General features: G+C 36.6%; 1 long non-coding RNA gene across 1 annotated transcript; it reads right to left on the reverse strand.

Moving 5' to 3' along the window:
• Positions 1-7488: 7488 nt before the first annotated feature.
• On the reverse strand, positions 7489-24584 carry LOC123841242 (uncharacterized). Its single transcript, XR_010412201.1, has 4 exons — positions 24518-24584; positions 22451-22530; positions 19985-20084; positions 7489-7718 (listed from the first exon to the last, which is right to left on the reverse strand). It is a non-coding gene; the product is annotated as an uncharacterized LOC123841242 (long non-coding RNA).
• Positions 24585-25060: the final 476 nt, after the last annotated feature.

Consider the following 25060-nt stretch of genomic DNA (forward strand, 5'->3'; position numbering starts at 1 on the left):
TTATCTTCTCATTAAACTGCAAGTTTTCCTAAGATGAAATAGTATGTCTATTTTACTCACCATTATAGTCCCAATGTCTTTATGAGTACACACCTATAGTGAGTTAGGCATTCAATATAAACAAATGGATGGTGCCATAAAGGCAAAAATATGGCCGATGAGTTCAGCAACACTGTCCTTTCCAAAACACATCTCTTATATTCTCAGCAACAAGATGGGTAAGAATGAAGAGGGATATGGACATTTTTCATAGATAAAGATGATGTGCTATAAAAACTACTAAATAATTAAGTAAATAGCAATCTCTGAAAAATTATAAAATAAATTGTGAATCAGAAGTTTAAGAGCATTTTTTCAAAGAGAAATTAATACTTAATATAGAGGCACTAAAGCTCGTTATCAAACAAACAGCATTTTCTTTGGACTGGGATGTTATTTTATTTTGACAGGTCTTAAAATACTACAGGTATTTAAATTTAAATAAGACTTTGAAGAAAAGCCTTTTCTTAGACAAGGCCATGTCATGTGAAATAGGCTTCATAATCCTTAAAAAACATTTCTGCATGGGGCACCTGGGTGGCTCAGTCATTAAGCATCTGCCTTAGGCTCAGGTCATGATCCCAGGGTCCTGGGATTGAGTCCCACGTCCAGCTCTCTGCTCAGAGGGAAGCCTGCTTCTCCCTCTCCCACTCCCCCTGCTTGTGTTCCCTCTCTCGCTGTGTCTCTCTCTGTCAAATAAATTTTAAAAAGTCTTTAAAAAAACATTTCTGCAAAACTGTAATATATAAATTGCATGTGTGAAGTGAGGTCTCCAACAGAAAGTCATCTTTTCCACCAAACTGGATAAATATATAGAAGAATAACGTATCAATTCTAGTAAAAAGCCAGTGCCCCAACTCTTCTTCATAAAATGAACTTATCATGAAAAAAGAATGTAGGATCTGATCTGCACATTTCTAGATCACCTCCAAAACAAAGAAGAGAGAAAACAAACTGGCAACCAGACCATAATTCCAAATGCAGCTTCAAGCCCACTGACAAAAATGCATTACAAGGAAAGAATATCTATACAGGAATCTTTACTGTAGCAGGAAAGGAAGTGGAAGAGAATTAAAGTAGCCTCATGATCAACAATAGAAAAAAACATGAAAATGATAAAAGTCATCGAAAAGATGATGCTTAGAATATTGACCTAACTACATCAGTACGAGCATGTTATGTATACATATTTACACAGAGAGAATTTACAAAGATTGGTCATCAAAGTACTGTAGGTACTTATTTCCAGACATTGATATTTTAGGCAATTTTTACTTCCTTTCCTTGCCATACATATTTATATAGTAATAATCATGAACTAACTATAAAATCCTGGAAGATAAAATAAGCTTCACTTTTGTTCATTATAAAAATAAAACAACAAAAGCAAACATAAAAACAAAATGTATGGGATTTGGTTTTTCAGACTGAACTAGGTTTATAGATAAAATCCACTCTTGAAGCATCATTATGAAAACTGGAAGAACCATATCAAACCATGGAAGTTACGGCAAAAATTAAATATAGGAAGTCGGTGACCTGTAGCCTCAGCCACTTTTCACAGCATGCTTATTTATGGCTTCTCCAAAAGGTAAGAACATAGTGCTAAAAAATGTCAGAGAAGCTTTAGCAGCTGAGGCAGAAGTCCAGGGGTGAATATGTTAACCAGAAGAATAAAGCATTTGCTAAATACATGAACGTCATGGGGTAAATATGTGGGGCATAATTTATATGAAAGGACCTTTGACTCACAAACTCAAGATGAACACTGATTGTTCTCCAAGAAAACAATTGCAGCTCATATTGTATTAACAAAAGTATAATACCCCAAACCAGGGTGGAAATGATAAAACTCTCCTAACCATAACAAATACTGAGAACTGAGTACTAGGTATGGTACTAGGCCCACATCTCAAAGACATATAAAATTTAGTGTGTGTCCAAAACCAAGGAGACCACAATACTGATGCATAGTAGAGTCTTGACAATATATTAGGAAGATTTTTCAATAACTGATTCCTTTCAAAACACTAGATATACTTCGTACCAGGTTAGACAGCCAGCTGTGAGGAGTATTGCAGGGAAGACTAAATCCTACTCTCTAAGAGACTGGACTTTAAGAGTCTTTCCATCCCATGTGCACTGGCTGAAGCTTTCTATCAACACTCCTCTCCCCTCTCCATGGTATAGAGTTGAGTGCAGAAAGGTACTCTTCAGCTAAAGGCTACATTTCTCAGCCTTTGTGTGAAAGTATGGTGATATGACTGATTCTCACATGAGATCTGAGAATAAAATGCAAGTAAAAGTGATGCTTGTCATTTGTTGCCAATAATTTCAAGTATATATATATATACCTTCTCCATGCTCTGTTTACCTTTCCCAAAGCTGTTTGCAGAGGATGTTTAGGTCTTAGACAGCACATAGACACAAAATAGAAGTGGTTTTCATACATAATAGTGTACTTCCATGTTACAGAGTGTGTGCATGCATGTGTGTGTGAATCACCCAAACACAGAAAAGATCTACAGTAAGAACACACCAGCATTAGACTCCAGTAAACAAAAAAATTCTTTCAAATTTTTGATATTATATGTTAGAGCACTTGGTGCTACTTTAATCTATACTGTAGCCAATATACATGAGAAAAGAAAAGGTCTACGTTGTAACATTCCTTCCAATTGGTCATCAAATATTAAAAAGATATTGTGGGGGTGCCTTTGTGGCTCAGTCAGTTAAGTGTCTGACTTGCATTCAGGTCATAATCTCAGGATCCCAGGGTCAGTGGAACCCCCGGTCCACTGGGCTCTATGCTCAGCGGGGATTCTGTTTCTCCCTCTCCCTCTCCCCCCCGCTCACTTGTACGCACGTGCTCTCTCTCTCTTTCTCAAATAAATAAATAAATAAAATCTTTAAAAATATATATAGTAAAAGATTTCTCCTTTTGATAACTATTACCCTAAAGAAGAAATAATCTTTAAAATGTGAACGTCACCTGAATATTTGTTGCTCTATTAGGCACTGATTTTCAGTGTAAATTCAAATACCATACAATATAAGCACATTCATGTGCTTCTTACCTTGTCCCTATGACTTGATGTTAAAAACTAATAATCACTTCCACAGTTTTTAAAGTGCAAGGAGATACATTCGTTTTGACACACAGTGAAGAACTGTAAGCACCAGCAGGCAATGAGTCAATGCTGATGGCTCATCTCTCAGTGAAATTCATAAGCAACATGCCAGAGGTATGTTTCCTTTGCTAATGCCTTTAAATCATTTACTACAAACCGTGTACATGTATTTACACAGAGAGAATTTACAAAAGATTGGTCATCAAAGTACTGTAGGTACTTATTTCCAGATGTTGATATTTTAGGCAATTTTTACTTCCTTTCCTTGCCATAGGTATTTATATAGTAATATATAGTAATAATCCCTAGCCAAGCATTTGTCATTTGTGCAATTTTATACACTAACAATAATATTTTTTTTCATATCCTCAGTTTGTCCATACTTGCAACATTTTCCTATCAGTTTTGACTCTAAAGGGGCTTAAAAATAAAGCAAAGCAGCACAAACTATCCACAGCTTTATTATGTCAGAAGCTCTAATTAAATAAATCTCTTTGCTGAATTAGCTTCATTATTTTAAAATAGAGCCTGTGCCCATAAAGTCCACTTCTGTTTTTCATTAACCAATACTGCATTGACTATGGGAACTGAACAGAACATTGTATTCAAAATGGAGCCACAAGTTATGTTGTTATGTTTTTTAATTGCAGTAATCTGATTTTTAAATTTATATCCTCTATAATTATGGCTAAGTATTCTCAGTAATATGACATAGAAGTTAATTGTAGGAAACTTTGTTCCCTTAATGTTTTTCAAATAATATAATTTTACTCTGCCATCATCCCCAATGCCCCTTCACCCTTAGAGAAATTCTATCATGTCTCATTTTATGATTTTCAGGTCTCTCTAATGTACATTTTATTTATAAATCACCAAGTTTTAATAACTATTCTGGTATGTGTTTAGAAAGAAGTGCAGCATGAACCATTTTTAATAATACATAGACAGAAAAATGTAATAAATGTAATATGCACTAGCATCTCTAGCCAGTGGTCTTCAATCATCTTGATTGTGCAACATCATCAATAAAACTGTTGAACATAATTTCATTAACTCAACAACATTCACTGACCCACGAAGTCCTACACTAAGTATGAGAGCTACAGAGGCAAATGGAACATGGTCCTTGCCTTCCATAAGCATATAGAGAGAACAGAGAAGTAAATAGTAAAATCAAGGGCAATGAGTTAAGTGTTGGGACAGAAGTATGCAGGGGAGGTTCAGAGAATCCCCAGAGGCCACTCCTAACTCATAAATTAGGCTATAATCATGATGTCAGGTAAGAATTTCAGATAAGGTATTATACAAGAAATTGTTACCCTGAAGGTCCGGAAGTCCTGAGGCAAGTTAAAAAGGAGTAGGGAGTGAGGAACAAGAATGGAAAACAGAGATCAAGAAGACAGAGCAGAATATCCCAAGGGCCAGAGATAATGGAGAGCAGAATATGTATAAGTGGCTTCAGGTAGGTCAGAATGGCTGGATGGCAGGTTGGTGAGGTAAAATAAGCACAAGTCAGATTATAAAGGACCTTCATCTATTCAGTTTTTCACTCGCTCATTTAATAAATAAGAACTGAGCATCGAATTTGTGCCAGGTTCTGAGAATTCAGATAACAAGCTATGCCCTCATGGGATAGCCACTGCAAACCCCATGGAATATACAGAAAACATAACAAACAAGTAAACTATGTACAATATACAAAAGAGATAAAAGCAATGGAAAAAAGTTAAAAGGGAAAAGAAAAAAGAAAAAAGTATTTGAAGGAGTCTTGTGAGGAGAATACAATTTTAAACAGGATATTTAGGTAAAGCTTCACTGAAAATACAATTTTGAGTAAGATCTGAGGAAGTGTGCCTTATGTTATCTGATGGAAGAGAATTCCAGACAGAGGGAACAGCAGGTAAGAAGGCCCTGAGCCAGGATTGTGGCTGGTATATTCCAGAAACAGAGAAGAGGCCAATGTGGCTGGAGCAAAATGGGTGGTGGATGAAGAGGAGGAGGTGAAGTTACAGAGAAACAGGAATTCTCACAGCCATGGTAAGCAGTACAGCATTTCAAGCACAGCTGTGTAAATATCTGACTTAGACTTTAAAGGAATACTGTCTGCTATATTAAGAATAAACCAAAGGGGAGCAAAGGCAGAATTAGCAGGACTAATTAGAATGGCTACTGCAGTACCCAGGTGACAGAAGGTGGCTTGTGCCAGGATGGCAGCACTGAGAAGTGGTTGTATGCTGGATGTATTTTCAAAGTAGAAATGACAGAATTTTCTAAGGGGTTTTTGCATATGCTGCAGAGTGTGAGACCAAAAGAGAAGTTAAGAATAACTCTAAAGCATTTGGCCTGAGCAACTGTTAGGTTGGAATTTGGTTCAGCTGAAATGTGGAAAGCTGAGAGTAGAGCAGGGTTGGGGGAAGGACAGAGTTGTCACATGTTGAGATGTGGAAGAGCACAGAAGAAGCAGACCAGAACATGGCAAGTTTGAAATGCCTATTAAACATCCAAGTAGAAAGGATGAATATGCAGTTCAAATGGGGGAAATGGGAAGGTGCTGGCTTCCTGTAGTCAGTGATTTAAACAGGGATGAAAGGCATAAAAAGATTAGAGCTGGGGTGCCTGGGTGGCTTACTTGGTTAAGCAGCTGACTCTTGGTTTTGGCTCAGGTCATGATCTCGGGGTCCTGGGATCCCCACATCTGGCTCCACACTCAGCAAGGAGTCTGCTGGAGATTCTCTCTCTCCCTCTCCCTCTGCCCCTCCTGCTGCTTGTGCTCTCTCTCTCTCTCAAATAAGTATATAAATAAATCTTTAAAAAAAAAAAAAGATAAGTGCTGAAGGCCTCAAAGCAAAGGGCAAATATGAAAAAATTTCTGCTTCTCTGTATGTAAGGTAGGAATAATATGATTAAGTGTATGCTGAAGGAAATAACATAAATAAAACAACTAGTCCAATGCCAGAAAATAGCAAGAATTTCAAAATATACAACCTTTCACAGGCTGAAAATTCCCTAAGGGTAGTGAGTGTTCCTTTTCTTAGTTATACCTTGACTCATAGCAATATAAATACATGCTAAGTATTCAATAAAGATATAGCAAAATAGACATAATTATATTTCATTAAATGAATTAAAATTTTATAAAGAATTATCACATAAATTATTACATGATAAAGTTTCACTTGATAATCTTTAACCCTTTAATAAATAGAGAATAATTTTCTGTCTAAACAAGCTGAGGAGTAACCAATTCATTTAAATGCATATTATACTATCACTCTCCATTTTACTTTGATCTTTTTTATTTCTTAATTTTCTTAGAGCAACTCCACATGCAAAAATAACTACAAAAGTTAGCCATCAAATTTGTCTTGTACTTTGAAAATTATTTTAAATTTAGTAGGCTAGACAGGAACCCAAAATGGTGATGAATTAGAAATTATTACATAGCCAGTTCCCTTACCTACTACTTCCACCAAAGGATAGATCCTAAAAGGGTAAATGTATAAATGAACAGAAATGTAATTTAATAAAAGCAACATGATAATGAATGTAAAAATAGGTTAAAATAAGTCAGTAAGTCATTTAACTCAAATAAGATAAAGAGCTACACAAGCTAAATCTGAAACTTAAGATAGTCATGCATCCCAATAAATGCTGGAGTGTTTCAAGAGTTATAACTAGATTTTTGTTGTTGTTGTCATTGTTTTGTTTTAGGTTTTGATTTTTGGTTATTTTTAGATTCCATATATCATTTTCTAACTTATTTCACTTAGCATAATGCCCTCAAGGAATCTTTAAAAAAAAAAAGGTAACATCCAGTGAAACTGGAAATACTTATAAAGCTGGTATACAAAAGAGTATACCTTTTTGGTGTATATGTAAATCAAGAACAGAAAGTTATGTGGGTCTTTAGAGAGATTAACCCATATTAAACAATTACTTAGAGTACTTTGGTTAGCAATAAAAATGATATGGGTTGGTGTCCAGTATTAGCATTAGATAAGTAGATAAGAAAAGAAGAAATGTTTATTTTTTTACTAGAGTGCTATTTTTTTAAGCATATTTATTTATTTAAGCAATCTCTATACCCAGCATGGGGCTCAAACTCATGACCCTGAGATCAATACTTGCATGCTCTTCTGACTTACCCAGCCAGAAACCATAAGAAGAGATGTTTAAAAAAAGAACTTACAAGGATTATGTTCATTTATTAACTGAAAGCCAGATCAATTTAATTGTGACAAACCCCTAAAACATCCTTAAGAAAGTGAATTCCATAGACCATCCTTTAAAATTATAATACAAAGGGAAGGAGTCAAGATGGTGGAGAAGTAGGAGAACCCTGGGCTTTCCTCCTCCCTTGAACACAGCTGTATTGAGGTCAGATCACTTGGAACACCCAGGAAATCCATCTGGGAACTGGGAGAAGTTGGTCACAGTTGGAGACACAACTGGTCACAGTTGGAGGGAGACAGCATGCCAGGTGCCAGGTGCGTGGAAGTGAATTGGATGAGAGAAAAACTGCAGTGCCACAAAGGGAAGGAACCCTTTCTTCAGAGAGAGAAAAGGGGAAGAAAGAAAGAGGGATTGAGTGTGCAACCTTGAGTTTGCACAAGACGAAAACTTCTCTGGACCATGGATTGGGAGCGGGGGTACTGAGTGTCACAGTAGAGGGGGGGGTAGGTCCCCACAATGCCAGGTCCTTTAAGATTTGGAGTCTTGAATCCCAGCTGTGAACCAAAGATAAAATGCAGGGGAGCTGTAGGACCAGGCACAGACCTCACTATTCTGTGAGGGCTTCCTAAACAGCAGGGAGTGTGGGATCCCCTGTCTGGGATGAGAGAATGTCGTGGAACCATTTTCCCCATCGCCACCAACATGTGGAACTTCAGAGAGCAACACAGTGGCCCCCAGTGGAGGCGGGATGTGCTTACACCAAACCCTGCCCCCCTGTGCCTGGCAAGTGCATATTTCCTGGGATAGGACTGACTCTGAGCCAGTGCAGCAGGCGTCTCCCCCAGAATAACACTCACCACAGGCAGCACCCGACATGCACCAAGTTTACTGATCACTCTGCAGTTTCTGCTGGAAATAGGACCAGGCTTTGTTGTTGTTTTTTCCCCCTTTGGAATCAGGCTTATAGTTTTTTGTTTGTTTGTTTGTTGATTTTTCATTTCCTTTTCTCTTTTTTTTTTTTTTTTGGTTAGGCATTGTTTTTCTTTTTTTCTTTTTTCCAGACTTATGTTAACAAGCAAATCAAAGCACATCTATTTAAAGGTCCAATCACTCCCCACTGCAAGCAAGGAGGAACTCTGTAGAGGACTGACCAATGGTAAAGAGCAGACAAACTGCAATAGCAGAGTGCACATGCACATGCATACACCAGAAACACTTCCTGAAGTGCCAGGCCCTGGAGAGTGTATGACCCCTTTTTAATGTAGCATTACTCTCAGGTGCAGGACACATAACAAGCTTTCAAAACACACAAAAGACAGAAACTTAGACCAAATGACAAGATGGAGGAATTTTCCCCAAAAGAAAGGTCAAGAAGAAATCATAGCCAGGTACTTCCTAAAAACAGATATACACAATATATCTGAACAAGAATTTAGACCAACAGTCATAAACTACTAGCTGGGCTTGAAAAAAAAGCATAGAGGATACCAGAGAAATCCTTGATGCAGAGATAATAGACCTAAAAACTAGTCAGGCTGAAATAAAAAGTGCTATTAACTGAAATGCAGAACCGACTGGATATAATCACAATGAGGATGGAAGAAGCAGTGGAGAGAATAGGTGATACAGAAGATAAAACTATGGAAAATAATGAAGCTGAAAAGAAGAAGGAAAGAAAACTACTAGATCATGAAGGTAGATTTAGGGAACTCAGAGATTCCATTAAGTAAAATATTATCCATATCACAGGAGCCCCAGAAGAAGAGCAGAAAAAGGGGGCAGAAGATCTACTTGAACAAATTTTACCTGAGAATTTCCCAAATCTGGGGAAGGAAACAGGCATTCAAATCCAAGACGAACAGAGAACTCTCCTCAAAATAACAAAAACAGGTCAACACTGCAACATATCATCGTGAAACTTGCAAAATACAAAGATAAAGAGAGAATTCTGAAAGCAGCTAGGGACAAAGGTCCTTATCCTACAAGAGAAGACACATAAGGTTAGCAGTAGACCTTGCAGGCCAGAATACTTCATCCAGCAAGGCCGTCATTCAGAATAGCAGGAGAGATAAAGAGTTTCCAAGACAAGGTTTTTGAAAGATGGAGGAGGAGTAGGGGACCCTATTTCAACTGGTCCCCGGAATTGAGCTGGATATCTACAAGACCACTCTGGGCACCCACGAAACCAGCCTGAGATGTAAGAAGATCTGGACCTCTACAAATGGAATATCGCAGGCAGCTGATTTTGACGTCCGAAAGAGGGAGCCGTGATTCCCCCGGCAGATATCGGAGGACAAACGGCAGCAGGGGGGTGTCTGACCATGGGGATCCTACACCACCGGTGAGTGACAGCCTCGCATGCTGCAGACGGGGCACAGACTCGTAGACCGGTAGCAGCAGGGAAAGGACCTCAGGGCAGCCCTCCAGGGCGGGAACCCGCAGCAACAGGGTCGCACCTGAACTGCTGCTCACCCGGACGGAAACCTGGAGCAGCGGGGTCGTGCATGCGAACTGGGAGCGGCTGGCAGTTTTAGAAGCACAAAGGGCAGAGAGGTGCCCAGACCTGGGGGCAGGACTGGGAGCACTGCAGAGGGGCACACAACCCAGGACGCTGTAGTTAATAGCAGCACGGACAGAAACGGAGACAGTGTGGCCTGAGAGCTCACTGAAGAATACATTGCGATCTCTCTGCTCTGAGGCAGAGGGTTGGAAATGGTCTCTTCTGCTCTGACTCACGGAAGAGATGCAGAAAGCTGCCAGAGAAAGAAGCCAGAGAACAAAAGCCCCCAAAACTGATTCCCACTGAGCCCATCCCCCACCACAGGGGCACAGGGCAACTCTGCCCAAACACAGTTGCCTGAGTAACAGCACAGCAGGCCCCTCCCGCAGAAGACAGGCAGGGAAAACAAGAGGCCAGCAACCCTAAGGTCACAAGAAAACAGGTGCATCTTGCTTGGGTTCTGGTCAATAATTTCGACTCTATACATTCCCTCAAACACCCATCAACAGAATGACTAGGAGGAGGAGCCCCCAAAATAGAAAAGACTCAGAGATTATGACTTATGCTGCAGATTTACAAATGGATGCAGATATAACCAAGAAGTCGGAGATGGAATTCAGGCTAGCAATTGTGAAGACAATGGCTAGAATGGAGAAATCAATTAATGGCAACATAGAGTCTCTAAGGGCAGAAATAAAAGGGGAATTGGCAGAACTTAAAAATGCTATCAATGAGATCCAATCCAATCTAGATAATCTAACAGCTAGGGTAACTGAGACAGAAGAGAGAATAAGCGACCTAGAAGACAATATAATAGATAAAAAGGGAAAAGAGGAGGCCAGGGAAAAACAACTCAGAATCCATGAAAATAGAATCAGAGAAATAAGTGACACCATGAAGCATTCCAATGTCAGAATAATTGGAATTCCGGAGGGAGTGGAGAGAGAGAGAGGACTAGAAGATGTATTTGAGCAAATCGTAGCTGAGAACTTCCCTAATCTAGGGAATGAAACAAACATTCGCATCCTAGAGGAAGAGAGGACCCCTCCTAAGATCAAGGAAAACAGGCCAACACCCTGGCATGTAATACTAAAACTTGCAAATCTTAGAACCAAGGAAACCATCTTAAGGGCAGTTAGGGGGAAGAGATTCCTTACGTACAGAGGGAGGAACATCAGAATAACGTCAGACCTATCCACAGAGACCTGGCAAGCCAGAAAGGCCTGGCAAGACATATTCAGGGTACTAAATGAGAAGAACATGCAGCCAAGAATACTTTATCCGGCAAGGCTTTCATTTAGAATGGATGGAGAGATGCAGAACTTCCACGACTGGCAGAGACTGAAAGAATATGTGACCACTAAGCCGGCCCTGCAAGAAATATTAAGGGGGGTTCTATAAAAGGAGAAAGACCCCAAGAGTGATATAAAACAGAAATTTACAGGAACAATCTATAAAAACAACGTCTTCACAGGCAACATGATGACAATTAATTCATATCTTTCAATAATCACTCTCAACGTGAACGGCCTAAACACTCCCATAAAACGGCACAGGGTTGCAGATTGGATAAAAAAGACAGGACCCATCCATATGTTGTCTACAAGAGACTCATTTTGAACCTAAAGATATATCCAGACTGAAGTGAAGGGATGGAGATCCATCTTCCATGCCAGCGGACCTCAAAAGAAAGCTGGGGTAGCAATTCTTATATCAGACAAATTAGATTTTAAACTAAAGTCTGTAATAAGAGACACAGAAGGGCACTATATCATTCTTAAAGGGTCTACCCAATAAGAAGATCTAACAATTGTAAATATCTATGCCCCCAACATGGGAGCAGGCATCTATATAAGCCAACTGTTAACCAAAATAAAGAGTCATATTAATAAAAATACGTTGATCATAGGAGATCTCAATACTCCACTCTCAGCAATGGACAGATCATCTAAGCAGAAAATCAAAAAGAAAACAAGAGCTTTGAATGATACATTGGACCAGATGGACCTCATAGATATTTACAGAACATTCCACCCTAAAACAACAGAATACTCATTCTTCTCGAGTGCACATGGGACTTTCTCCAGAATAGACCATATACTGGGTCACAAATCAGGTCTCAACCGATACCAAAAGATTGAGATTATTCCCTGCATATTCTCAGACCACAATGCTCTAAAACTGGAACTCAATCACAAGAAAAAATTTGGAAGAAATTCAAACACTTGGAAGCTAAAGACCACTCTGCTCAAGAATGTTTGGGTCAACCAAGAAATCAAAGAACTTAAACAATTCATGGAAATCAATGAGAACAAAACACATTGGTCCAAAACCTACGGGATACTGCAAAGGTGGTCCTAAGGGGGAAATACATAGCCATCCAAGCCTCACTCAAAAAAATAGAAAAATCCTGAATTCACCAACTAACTCTACACCTTAAAGAACTAGAGAAAAAGCAACAAATGACACCTAAGCCACACATTAGAAGAGAAATCATTAAAATTAGAACAGAAATCAATGAATTAGAAACCAGAAACACAGTAGATCAGATCAACGAAACTAGAAGTTGGTTCTTTGAAAGAATTAATAAGATTGATAAACCACTGGCCAGACTTTTCCAAAAGAAAAGAGAAAGGACCCAAATTAATAAAATTATGAATGAAAGGGGACAGATCACGACTAACACCAACGAAATAGAAACAGTTATTAGAAATTATTATCAACAACTATATGCCAATAAACTGAGCAATCTGGATGAAATGGAGGCCTTCCTGGAAACCTATAAGCTGCCAAGACTGAAACAGGAAGAAATTGACCTGAATAGGCCAATAACCAGTAATGAGATTGAAGCAGTGATCAAAAACCTCCCAAAAAACAAGAGTCCAGGGTCTGATGGATTCCCTGGGGAATTCTACCAAACATTCAAAGAGGAAATAATACCTATTCTACTGAAGCTGTTTCAAAAAATAGAAACAGAAGGAAAACTTCCAAACTCATTCTATGAGGCCAGCATTACCTTAATCCCCAAACCAGGCAAAAACCTCATCAAAAAGGAGAATTTCAGGGGTGCCTGGGTGGCTCAGTTGGTTAAGCAACTGCCTTCGGCTCAGGTCATGATCCTGGAGTCCCAGGATCAAGTCCCGCATCGGGCTCCCTGCTCAGCAGGGAGCCTGCTTCTCCCTCTGACCTTCCCCCCTCTCATGTGCTCTCTCTCTCATTCTCTCTGTCTCAAATAAATAAATAAATCTTAAAAAAAAAAAAGGAGAATTTCAGACTGATATCCCAGATGAATATGGATTGCAAAATCCTCAGCAAAATCCTAGCTAATAGGATCCAACAATACATTAAAAGGATCATCCACCATGACCAAGTGGGATTTATCCCCGGGATGCAAGGGTGGTTCAACATTCGCAAATCAATCAATGTGATAGAACACATTAATAAGAGGAGGGAGTAGAAGCATATGGTCCTCTCAATTGAAGCAGAAAAAACATTTGACAAAATACAGCATCCTTTCCTGATTAAAACTCTCCAGAGTATAGGGATAGAGGGAATATTCCTCAAGTTCATAAAATCCATCTATGAAAAACCTACAGCCAATATCATCCTCAATGGGGAAAAGATGAGAGCCTTTCCCTTAAGATCAGGAACACGTCAAAGATGCCCACTCTCGCCACTATTGTTCAACATAGTAGAAGTCCTAGCAATAGCATCAGACAACAAAAAGAAATAAAAGGTATTCAAATTGGCAAAGAAGAAGTCAAACTCTCTCTTTTCACAGACGACATGATACTTTAGGTGGAAAACCCAAAAGACTTCACCCCTAAATTACTAGAACTCATACAGCAATTCAGTAATGTGGCAGGATACAAAATCAATGCACAGAAATCAGTTGTTTTCTTATACACTAACAATGTAACTGTAGAAAGAGAAATTAGAGAAACGATTCCATTTACAGTACCACCAAAAAGCCATAAGAGACCTTGGAATAAACTTAACCAAAGAGGTAAAAGATCTATACTCTAGGAACTACAAAACACTCATGAAAGAAATTGAAGAAGACACAAAAAGATGGAAAAATATTCCATGCTCATGGATCGGAAGAATAAACATTGTTAAAATGTCTATGCTACCCAGAGCAATCTATACCTTCAATGCCATCCTGATCAAAATTCCAATGGCATTTTTAAAAGTGCTGGAACAAACAATCCTAAAATTTGTATGGAATCAGAAAAGACCCCGAATCACCAAGGAAATGTTGAAAAAGAGAAACAAAGCCGGGGGCATCACGTTGCCTGATTTCAAGCTATATTACAAAGCTGTGATCACCAAGACAGCATGGTACTGGCACAAAAACAGACATATAGACCAATGGAACAGAAGAGAACCCAGATATAGATCCTCAACTCTATGGTCAAATAATCTTTGACAAAGCAGGAAAAACATGCAATGGAAAAAAGACAGTCTCTTCAATAAATGGTGCTGAGAAAATTGGACAGCCACATGCAGAAGAATGAAACTTGACCATTCTCTAACACCATACACAAAGATAAACTCAAAGTGGATGAAAGACCTCAATGTGAGACAGGAATCCATCAAAATCCTAGAAGAGAACATAGGCAGTAACCTCTTTGACATCGCCCACAGCAACTTCTTTCAAGATACATCTCCAAAAGCTAGTGAAACAAAAGCAAAAATGAACGTTTGGGACTTCATCAAGATAAAAAGCTTCTGCACAGCAAAGGAAACAGTCAACAAAACAAAGAGGCAACCCACAGAATGGGAGAAGATATTTGCAAATGACACTACAGATAAATGGCTGGTGTCTAAGATCTAGAAAGAACTTCTCAAACTCAACACCCAAAAAACAAATAATCAAGTCAAAAAGTGGGCAGAAGATATGAAAAGGCACTTCTCTGAAGAAGACAGACAAATGGCTAACAGACACATGAAAAAATGTTCATCATCATTAGCCATCAGGGAAATCCAAATCAAAACCACACTGAGATACCACCTTACACCAGTTAGAATGGCCAAAATGGACAGGGAAAGAAACAACAAATGTTGGAGAGGTTGTGGAGAAAGGGGAACCCTCTTACACTGTTGGTGGGAATGCAAGTTGGTACAGCCACTTTGGAAAACAGTGTGGAGGTTCCTCAAAAATTTAAAAATAGAGCTACCCTATGACCCAGCAATTGCACTACAGGGTATTTACCCCAAAGACACAGATGTAGTGAAAAGAAGGGCCATATGCACCCCAATGTTAATAGCAGCAATGTCTGCAATAGCCAAACTGTGGAAAGAGCTGAGATGCACTTCAACAGATGAACGGATAAAGAAGATGTGGTCCATATATACAATGGAATATTACTCAGCCATCAGAAAAGATGAATACCCAACTTTTACATCAACATGGATGGGACTGGAGGAGATTATGCTAAGTGAAATACGTCAAGCAGAGAAAGTCAATTATCATATGGTTTCACTTATTTGTGAAACATAAGGAATAACATGGAGGACATTAGGAGAAGGAAGGGAAAAATGGGGAGGGGAATTGGAGGGAGAGATGAACCATGAGAGACTATGGACTCTGAGAAACAAACAGTGTTTTAGAGGGGAGGGGGGAAGGGGATTGGTTAGCCCAGTGATGGGTATTAAGGGCACGTACTGTATGGAGCACTGGGTGTTATACGAAAACAATGGATCATGGATCACCACATCAAAAACCAATGATGTACTGTATGGTGACTAACATAATATAATAAAATTAAAAAAAAAAAAAAAGAGTTTCCAAGACAAGCAAAAAATAAAGGAGTTCGTGAACACTGAACTAGCTCTGTAAGATATATTAAAGGGGGGACCCTTTGAGTGGAAAAGAGAGCCCAAAAGCAATGAAGAATAGAAAGGAACAGAGACAATCTACAGGAACAATGACATTACAGGCAATACAATGGCATTAAATTCATATCTCTCAATAATTACTCTGAATGTAAATGGACTAAAACTCTAATCAAAAGGCATACGGTATCAGAATGGATAAAAAAAAAAAAAAAAAGACCCATCAATATGCTGCTTAAAAGAGACTCATTTTAGACACAAATATACTTCCAGATTGAAAGTGAGGGGATGGAGAACCATTTATCATGCCAATGGACATCAAAAGAAAGCTGTAGTAGCCATACTTATGTCAGAAAAACTAGATTTTAAACCAAAGACTGTAATAAGAGATGAAGAGGGTATATATCATAATAATGGGGTCTATCAAACAAGATGTAACAACTGTAAATATTTATGCCCCTTACTTGAGAGTAGCCAAATAAATAGTCAATTAATATCAAACTTAAAGAGACTCATTGATAATAATACAATAATAGTAGGGGACTTTAACACCTCACTCATAGCAATGGACAGATCATCTAAGCAGAAGAGCAACAAGAAAACAGTGACACACTGGACCAGATGGACTTAACAGATATATTCAGAGCATTTCATCCTAAAGAATACACATTCTTTTCAAGTACACATGGAACATTTTCCAGAATAGATCACATACTAAGTCACAAATCAGGCCTTAACCACTACAAAAAGATTGAAATCATATCATGCATATTTTCAGACCACACTGTTATGAAACTTGAAGTCAATCATAAGAAAAAATTTGGAAAGACCACAGATACCTACTAAAGAATGAATGCATCAACCAGGAAATTAAAGAAAATTTTTTAAAAATACATGGAAGCCCATGAAAATGAAAACATTACAGTTCAAAACTTTTGGGATGCAGCAAAGTCAGTCCTAAGAGGTAAATATATAACAATACAGGCCTTCCTCAAGAAGCAAGAAAAGTCTCAAATACACAACCTAAACTTACATCTAAAGGAGCTGGGAAAACAACAGCAAATAAAGTCTAAATCCAGCAGAAGAAGAGAAATAATAAAGATTAATGATATAGAAATTAAAAAAATAGAACAGATCAACAAAACTAGGAGCTGGTTCTTTAAAAGAATTAACAAAACTGATAAACACCCAGGCAGACTTAACAAAAAGAAAAGAGAAAGGACCCAAATAAATAAAATTATGAATGAAAGACGAGAGATCACAATCAACACCTCAGAAATACAATCAACTATAAGAGAATATTAGGAACAGTTATATACCAACAAATCAGGCAATCTGGAAGAAATAGATAAATTCCTAGAAACATATAAACTATCAAAACTGAATCAGAAAGAAAGAGAAAATCTGAACAGACCCATAACCAGCAAAGAAATTGAATCAGTAATCAAAAATCTCCCAAGAAACAAGAGTCCAGGATCGGATGGCTTCCCAGGGGAATTCTACCAAATATTTAAAGAAGACTTAATACTTATTCTTCTGTTCCAAAACTGTTCCAAAAAATAGAAATGGTAGGAAAACTTCTAAACTCATTTTATAAGGCCAGCATTACCTTGATTCCAACCAGACAATGAACCCACTAAAAAGGATAATTACAGATCAATATCCTTGAGGAATATGGATGCAAAAATTCTCAACAAGATACTAGCTAATTGAATCCAATAGTATATTAAAAGGATTATTCAACATGACCAGGTGGAATTTATTCCTGAGCTGCAAGGGTGGTTCAATATCTGCAAATCAATCAAGGTGATACATCACATTAATAAAAGAAAGGATAAGAACCATATGATCCTCTCAATAGATGCAGAAAAAGCATTTGATAAAATATGACATCCTTTCTTGATAAAAATCCTCAAGAAAGTAAGGATAGAAGGAACATACCTCAAGATCATAAAGGCCATATATGAAAGAATTACAGCTAACATCATCCTCAATGGGGGAAAATGAAGAACTTTTCCCCTAAGGTCAGGAACACAACAGGGATGTCCACTCTCACCACTGTTGCTCAACATAGTACTAGAAGTCCTAGACTCAGCAATCAGACAACAAAAAGTAATAAAAGACATCCAAAATGACAAGGAAGAAGTCAAACTTTCACTCATTGCAGACGACATGATACTTTAAGTAGAAAACCCAAAAGACTCCCAACAAAAAATCTCTAGAATACAGGAATTCAGCAAAGTTGTAGGATGTAAAATCAACACAGAAGTCTGTTACATTTCTATACACCAATAATGAAGCAGCAGAAAGAGAAATCAAGGAATCAATCTCATTTATAATTGTACCAAAGACCATAAGATACCTAGGAATAAACCTAACCAAAAAGGTAAAAGATCTGTACCCTAAAACTATAGAACACTTATGAAATAAATTAAGGAAGACACAAAGAAATGGAAAAACATTCCATGCTCATGGACTGGAAGAACAAACATTGTTAAAATGTCTATGCTACCCAAAGGAATCTACACATTCAGCAATCCCTATCAAAATAACACCAGCATTTTTCACAGAGCTAGAACAAACAATTCTAAAATTTGTATGGAACCAGAAAAGACCTAAAACAGCCAAAGTAATGTTGAAAAAGAGAAGCAAAGCTGGAGGTATCGCAATTCTGGACTTCAAGCTATATTACAAGGTGTAGTCATCAAGACATTATGGTACTGGCACAAAAACAGACACATAGATCAATGGAACAGAATAGAGAACCTAGAAATGAACCCAAACTATATGGTCAACTCATCTTTGACAAAGGAGGAAAGAATATCCAATGGAAAAAAGACAGCCTCTTCAACAAATGGTGTTGGGAAAATTGGTCAGCCACATGCAGAGGAATGAAACTGACCACTTTCTTAAACCATACACAAAAATAAATTGAAAATGAATGGAAGACCTAAATGTGAGACAAGAAACCATCAAAATCCTAGTGAGAACACAGGCAGCAAGTTCTTTGACCTCGGCCACAGCAACTTCTTGTTAGACACATCTCCAGAGGGAAGGGAAACTAAAGCAAAAATGAACTATTGGGATTTCATTAAGATAAAAAGCTTCTGCACAGCAAAGGAAACAATCAACAAAACTAAAAGGCAACTTACAGAATGGGGGAAGATATTCACAAATAACATATCAGATAAAGGGCTAGTATCCAAAATCTATAAAGGACTCATCAAACACAACACCCAAAAAAACAAAAAATCCAGTTAAGAAATGGGAAGAAGACATGAACAGATATTTCTCCAAAGAAGACATAAAAATGACTAACAGACACATAAAAAAATGTTCAACGTCACTCAGCATCAGGGAAATGCAAATTAAAACTACAATGAGAATAGCAATTGCACTACTAGGTATTTATCCAAAGGATAAAAAATAATTATTTAAAAGGGCCCATGCACCCCAATGTTTATAGCAGCACTATCTGCAATAGCCAAAATATGGAAAGAGCCCAAATGTCCATTGACTGATAAATGGATAAATTAAAAGTGAGATAGATATAGATATAGATAGATATAGATATAGATATATATTCCACAATGGAATATTACACAGTTATCAAAAATAATGAAATCTTGCCATTTGCAATGACGTGGATGGAGCTAGAGTGTATTATGCTAAGTAAAATAAGTCAGTCAGAGAAAGACTCATATATGGAATTTAAGAAACAAAACAGATGAACACAGTGAAGGGAAGGAAAAATAAGATAAAAACAGAGAAAGAGGGGCACCTGGGTAGTTCAGTCCTTTAAGCATCTGAGTCTTGGTTTTGGCCCAGGTCATGATCTCAGGGCGGTGAGGTCAAGCCCCAGGATGGGCTCTGTGCTCAGTGTGGAGTCTGCTTGAGATTCTCTCTCTCTCTCCCTATGCCCTTCCCCTTGCTTTCAAATAAATAAATAAATAAATAAATAAATAAATAAATAAATAAATAAATAAATAAATAAATAAATATTTTTAGGCAAACCGTAAGAGACTCTTAACTATAGGGAACAAAAGAGAGTTGCTGGAGGGGAGGTGGGTTGGGGGTTGGGGTAAATGGGTGATGGGCATTAAGGAGGGCACTTGTAATGAGCCCTGGGTGTTGTATCAAGTGATGAATCACTAAATTATTCCTCTGAAACTAATACTACACTATGTCTTAACTAACTTTAATTTAAATAAAATCTTGAAATAAAAATAAAAATAAATTAAATTATAATCCATTTCAAAGTAATAAAAAGAATATTGTTGAAGTTTGGACAAAGACACCTTACCATTCATTTCCTTGTGAAGGGTTTTCTAGTAGCACTCGGATTATGTATAATAAGCAGCTTAATAATTTGAGAGAAAAATTGAATAGACGAATTCTTAGACCTTTAAACAAACAACAAAAATTTAATTTTTATTTGAACTTAGTTCATGAAGGACCAAAAAAAATTGTCAAAAATAACACCTTTAAGTATAGAACTTAAATTGTATTTAGAAACTATAATACTATAATTGTCTAAACTCTTAAATTTTAGGTAGCTGAATTTTAATTACCTAAATACTTAAACAAAAACTGACATTGACAGATTGTATGCACTGAAAATGGCAATGAATATTATACTCAAGGATAAATCTAGGTTTGAGCATTCAGAAGCCACAAAAATATTTCCAATCAAGATTGGCTCAAATATTCTTAGAAGTGTAAGCAATTTTTGTATCCATGAATTTTGGAATAAGTTTTAGCTAGCTAGAAAACCTAGACACTTACAAGTTCATCAGATAGTTTATAAATCTTTTACTTTCAGAACACCTTGTGGATTTGATTATAGAGAAATTATAATCATGTATATAATTATATATGTACTCTCAATTAGTAATTATATAATTGTAGAAGAGTTATAATCGCATTTGCTGGAAAATACATGCATACACACACACTTTTTAGTTCGACCAGTTGAAACCTACTTTTGACTTTAGGTTGAATACCAATGAAATCTTTGATATTTGGGGGTATTAAGACTGCCATGTATGTATCTGTAAAACTGTATAGGTCATAGTTATGCAGCCTATAATACTTGATGATGAAGAAGAGCAATTAACATTAAGCAAAATATGCCTAAAGTCTGATTAATAGAAGCATTACCTTTCCTGTAATTATCAGGTGGTATCTGATTGATGCATTATGAATAAAATTTTCAGAAAGGTCTTCTTATAATTATTATTTAATAAAATCTGGAAATGAAATGTCATTTTTTTTACTCTGCTATATATGAGTGTACTTGAAGTAACATTTCTTAACAATAAAAGGTTAATGCTTATTAATTGTGTAATTTTTCCTAGGTTTCCCTATTAAAATGCTAGGTACATTTTATGGGTTAGCTTCTTCATAAAGTCTTTTAAACTGTTCATGACATTGCCCTGGTTTTATAGAACTGGTCTCCTCAAATGACTATTTAATCAAAGTTGGCTGCTGGTGAAGTATTCAAATAATGCATCTATCTTTTCTGGCCTGGAAAGATAGCATTGTTAGTATTAAAATCAAGGAAACCTATTCAGATGATGATGTGGCCACTTTAGGTAATACTTCTTGGTGGGACTTCCTTGGAAATTCTAAACAACCAGGTTGGAAAGGCATTAGCTATGATTAGCCTTAACTCTGGAGCTAACTTGCCATTAAGAATCTCTAACCAGGGATACCTGGTTAAGTCGTTAAGCGTCTGCCTTCGGCTCAGGTCATGATCCCAGGGTCCTGGGAGCGAGCCCCGCATCGGGCTCCCTGCTCAGCGGAGAGCCTGCTTCTCCCTCTCCCCGCCCCCTGCTTGTGTTCCCTCTCTCGCTGTGTCTCTCTCTGTCAAGTAAATAAAATCTAAAAAAAAAAAAAAGAATCTCTAACCAGTGTGCCTTACATACTGAAACAGTCCCTACACTCGGTATTTGGATAAACTCCCACAACTTGGGCTTTTCTCTTTGGACCCTATAGAGACACAACTTAATCTAGACCACCCCAAGAAGATTCCAGGGTCAAAAAGAACAAAAAGTCTACACCAATCCATAATACAGACTTCTCCATTGTTTGCTGACATTTTAAGCAATAATCACATGAAAAATTATATATTGACTCATTATATATGGCTTTTAAAAAATATGTGGCATTACAGGGAGGCTACAAGTATCACTGACATATCAGCCTTGAATGGTCTTAGGTCAGTGACTATGCCAATTTCATGTCTTCTTGAAGTTGAAATGTTTCCCAAATTTATCTGATGAGAAGCATCAGTGGAGTGTGAAACTCTGAGCTGAGGCCCACACTTCCTGATTCAAAATCTCCAGAGAAGGGTGCTAGTTATCTGTACATTTCAGAAAACCCTTGTTATCAGGCATGATTGGGAAGCATTAAACTCTTCCTCAATAAATCAGATAATTATTCTGGTTTGGTCAGAGCCTTCTCAGTATCCCTCACAGTTAAAATAAGGGGACCCACATTTAAATTATTTTCCTAAATGTCTCGACTAATCCAGATGGTCCGCTCACAAGTCTGCTTATTGATGTGGGATTTGGGGAATTACAGGTATTCAAAAATCCTAACACCACCAAATGTAACATCTATAGCTTTCTAAACTTTTACTGCCTGGCAGAAAAGATTATCATATTTATTCTACATAAAAGATATTTTGCAAAAGGATTGCATGGCTGAATTTTTTTAGGCAAATATGTACAAACATATACACAGGAGAATAAAATGAATTACTCACTTGATCTCTGGTTTTTGATAAAAAATAACTTTAGTCTCTCTTTAAATGTGTTTTCATTCATATAGAATTCAACTTGTACCCTGCAAGCAGAAGATAAAAATATAATTAATCTAAAGATGAATACATTTAAAAATAATTTTATTTAATGCATTATATACTTTGAGTGAATCCCCACTACAGAAAATGAAAACTGAGTAAAAATACTGAATTTTTTGGAGAGAAGCTGTTACTTTCTAATTCTAAACATAGAGTAAGTTCAAATATCATATATTTAATTCAATTATCTGTATACCAGATGTAATGAATGGTATAAATAATTCAAAACAGCAATAATATGTGTCTCTGGAATAATTTTGAATCAGTGTTTTCACAAGTTTTTTCTCTGTCATTAGAATCAATTGGGTGTTTGAAGAATCCAGTTCGAACACCACCACCTGATATGCTGCATCAGAATCTTAAGGCACCAGCCTGAAAATCTATTTTTAAAAAGCCTTTCCGTCCATTTTGAGCCTATTTGGGACCCACATTATGGGACATTTTACCTCTTTATTTATTTATTTAAGTTTATATTAAAATATACATGGATCAACAAAGGAGTAGTAACAACATGTAGAATGTTAAAGTCAACATAGCTAGGTTATAAACCAGACAAAACAATTAAGGAACTGAATATTATATATTTAATCTACAATACAATAATACCAACAGTCTAAAAAATAGTAGCATGCTAATAAGTACATTTGCTTTCTCCCTAAATTCCAGCAAACTTCTCTCATATGATGACATAATTAATATTTTCAAAATACTGGGTGAAAAGAAATATTAGGTTCATGATGATTTGTTAATAATCATTTGAAATGTTATTTTTTATTTGAAATTTTCTTAATTAAATGGTCTCAAATACACTTATTTTATGTTTCCAAAACAGCTAAGAAAGCACTTTAATGTTTACACAAACAATAGACTTAATTTCATTTTTCCTAATATCACAAAATTTTTACAATGTGATCTTTATAAACTAGAAACTTTATTTTGTAACTCTTAATCCCCTTCACCTATTTTGCACCTCCCAAACCCTATCCCCTCTGGCAATCACCATTTTGTTTTCCATATATCTGGGTTTTGTTCCATTTTGTTTGTTCATTTGTTTTGTTTTTTAGATTACAAATATAAGTGGAATTCTAGTTTTAAAATAAGTCATAGGATGTAACGTACAGCAAGGTGACTATAGTCAATAATATTGTATTGCAAATTTGAAAGTTGATAAGAAAATAAATCTTAGAAGTTTTCATTATAAGAAAAGAAATTCTTTGTAAGTCTGTATGGTGATAAATGGAAAGTAGATTTATTGTGGTGATCATTTCACAATGTATACCAATGTCAAATCATTATGCTTACACCTGAAACTAATATAATGTATGTCAATTATACTTCAGTTAAAAAATTGCAATATCCTCTAGCAAAACACTTACGTATGCATCCCTACACATACATAAACATACATGCTACAAAAGTGCATGCACACAGAGACACAAAACTCCAGTAGTATCTTAGAAATCCATCACTGAGTCTGTTTTACTTGTTTTTTGGCTGAAAAGGCAGTTCATTTTAAATAAAGTAACTCTAATATTGATATCAAGCTAAATTATTTCAAATCTGCTATGGATACAAAAGCAATTTTGAAAGGACATATGGCTATTATGCAAGTAATTCAACAAAAGGCCATGAAGATTTGCTCTAGAGTTATCAAATTTATAAGACTATTAGTCCATTCTTCCAATAATATCTGAAGTTCAGTACTGGGTTGAACTAAACAACAGAGGTTTAACTAAAATTAGGTCATTTAAAGCCTTATGCAAAATAATGAGGAATCTGGAAAGCATCTCATATGAAGACAAGTTTAAGGAACTGGAAATGTTTAGCCTAAATATGAACAGTTAGCAGTAACAAAATAGCTGTCTTTAAATATTGAAGTGGCCATCATTATTAAAATGAGATGACTCATAATATGATGCTCTATTGTATAAGATTAATCATAGAGAAATAGGAGAATAGGAATGAGATTACCCAATTTTGAAATGGCCATCGTTGTGAAGTGAAGAGTTCTCCAATATATATAAATGTACCAAAGACTGGATAACAGCTTGAAATGCAGTGACTGTTTTTTTCCTGAGGTAAAGACAATTTTGCATGAGATAAATTCTCTCATTAAATGACTTCCAGATTCCCTCCTCATTATAATATTATGTGAAGTAAAACAATTAATCTAGTGATCTCTGAGACCATATGATCACCAGGGAACATAAGATATTAAAGCATAAGTTTATACAAAGGATATTTTTAAAGCTAAAGCTAACATACAAAGCAAAATACTTTTGGATCCATGTCTTTTCTCAGGTACAGAAAAATGACTTTTAAGTTAACTACTCATAATATTGAGCAGAGCTTTCTTTTATTTTTTTAATAACAACTTTTCCGAGAATCAAAGCCAGTTAATGTTAGTATATTCTTAGAGGACCTTCTTAGCACTAATAGAGTTCTCTAATACTCAGGGACTTAGTAGAGTTTAGTGTTTATCCCTACTAATTTTTTCATGATTTTAATTTATTT

This window comes from Mirounga angustirostris, unplaced genomic scaffold (genome assembly GCF_029215605.1).
Source record: "Mirounga angustirostris isolate CCGP_5_RB_7025 unplaced genomic scaffold, mMirAng1.0.hap1 SCAF_6, whole genome shotgun sequence".
NCBI classification, from domain to species: domain Eukaryota; kingdom Metazoa; phylum Chordata; class Mammalia; order Carnivora; family Phocidae; genus Mirounga; species Mirounga angustirostris.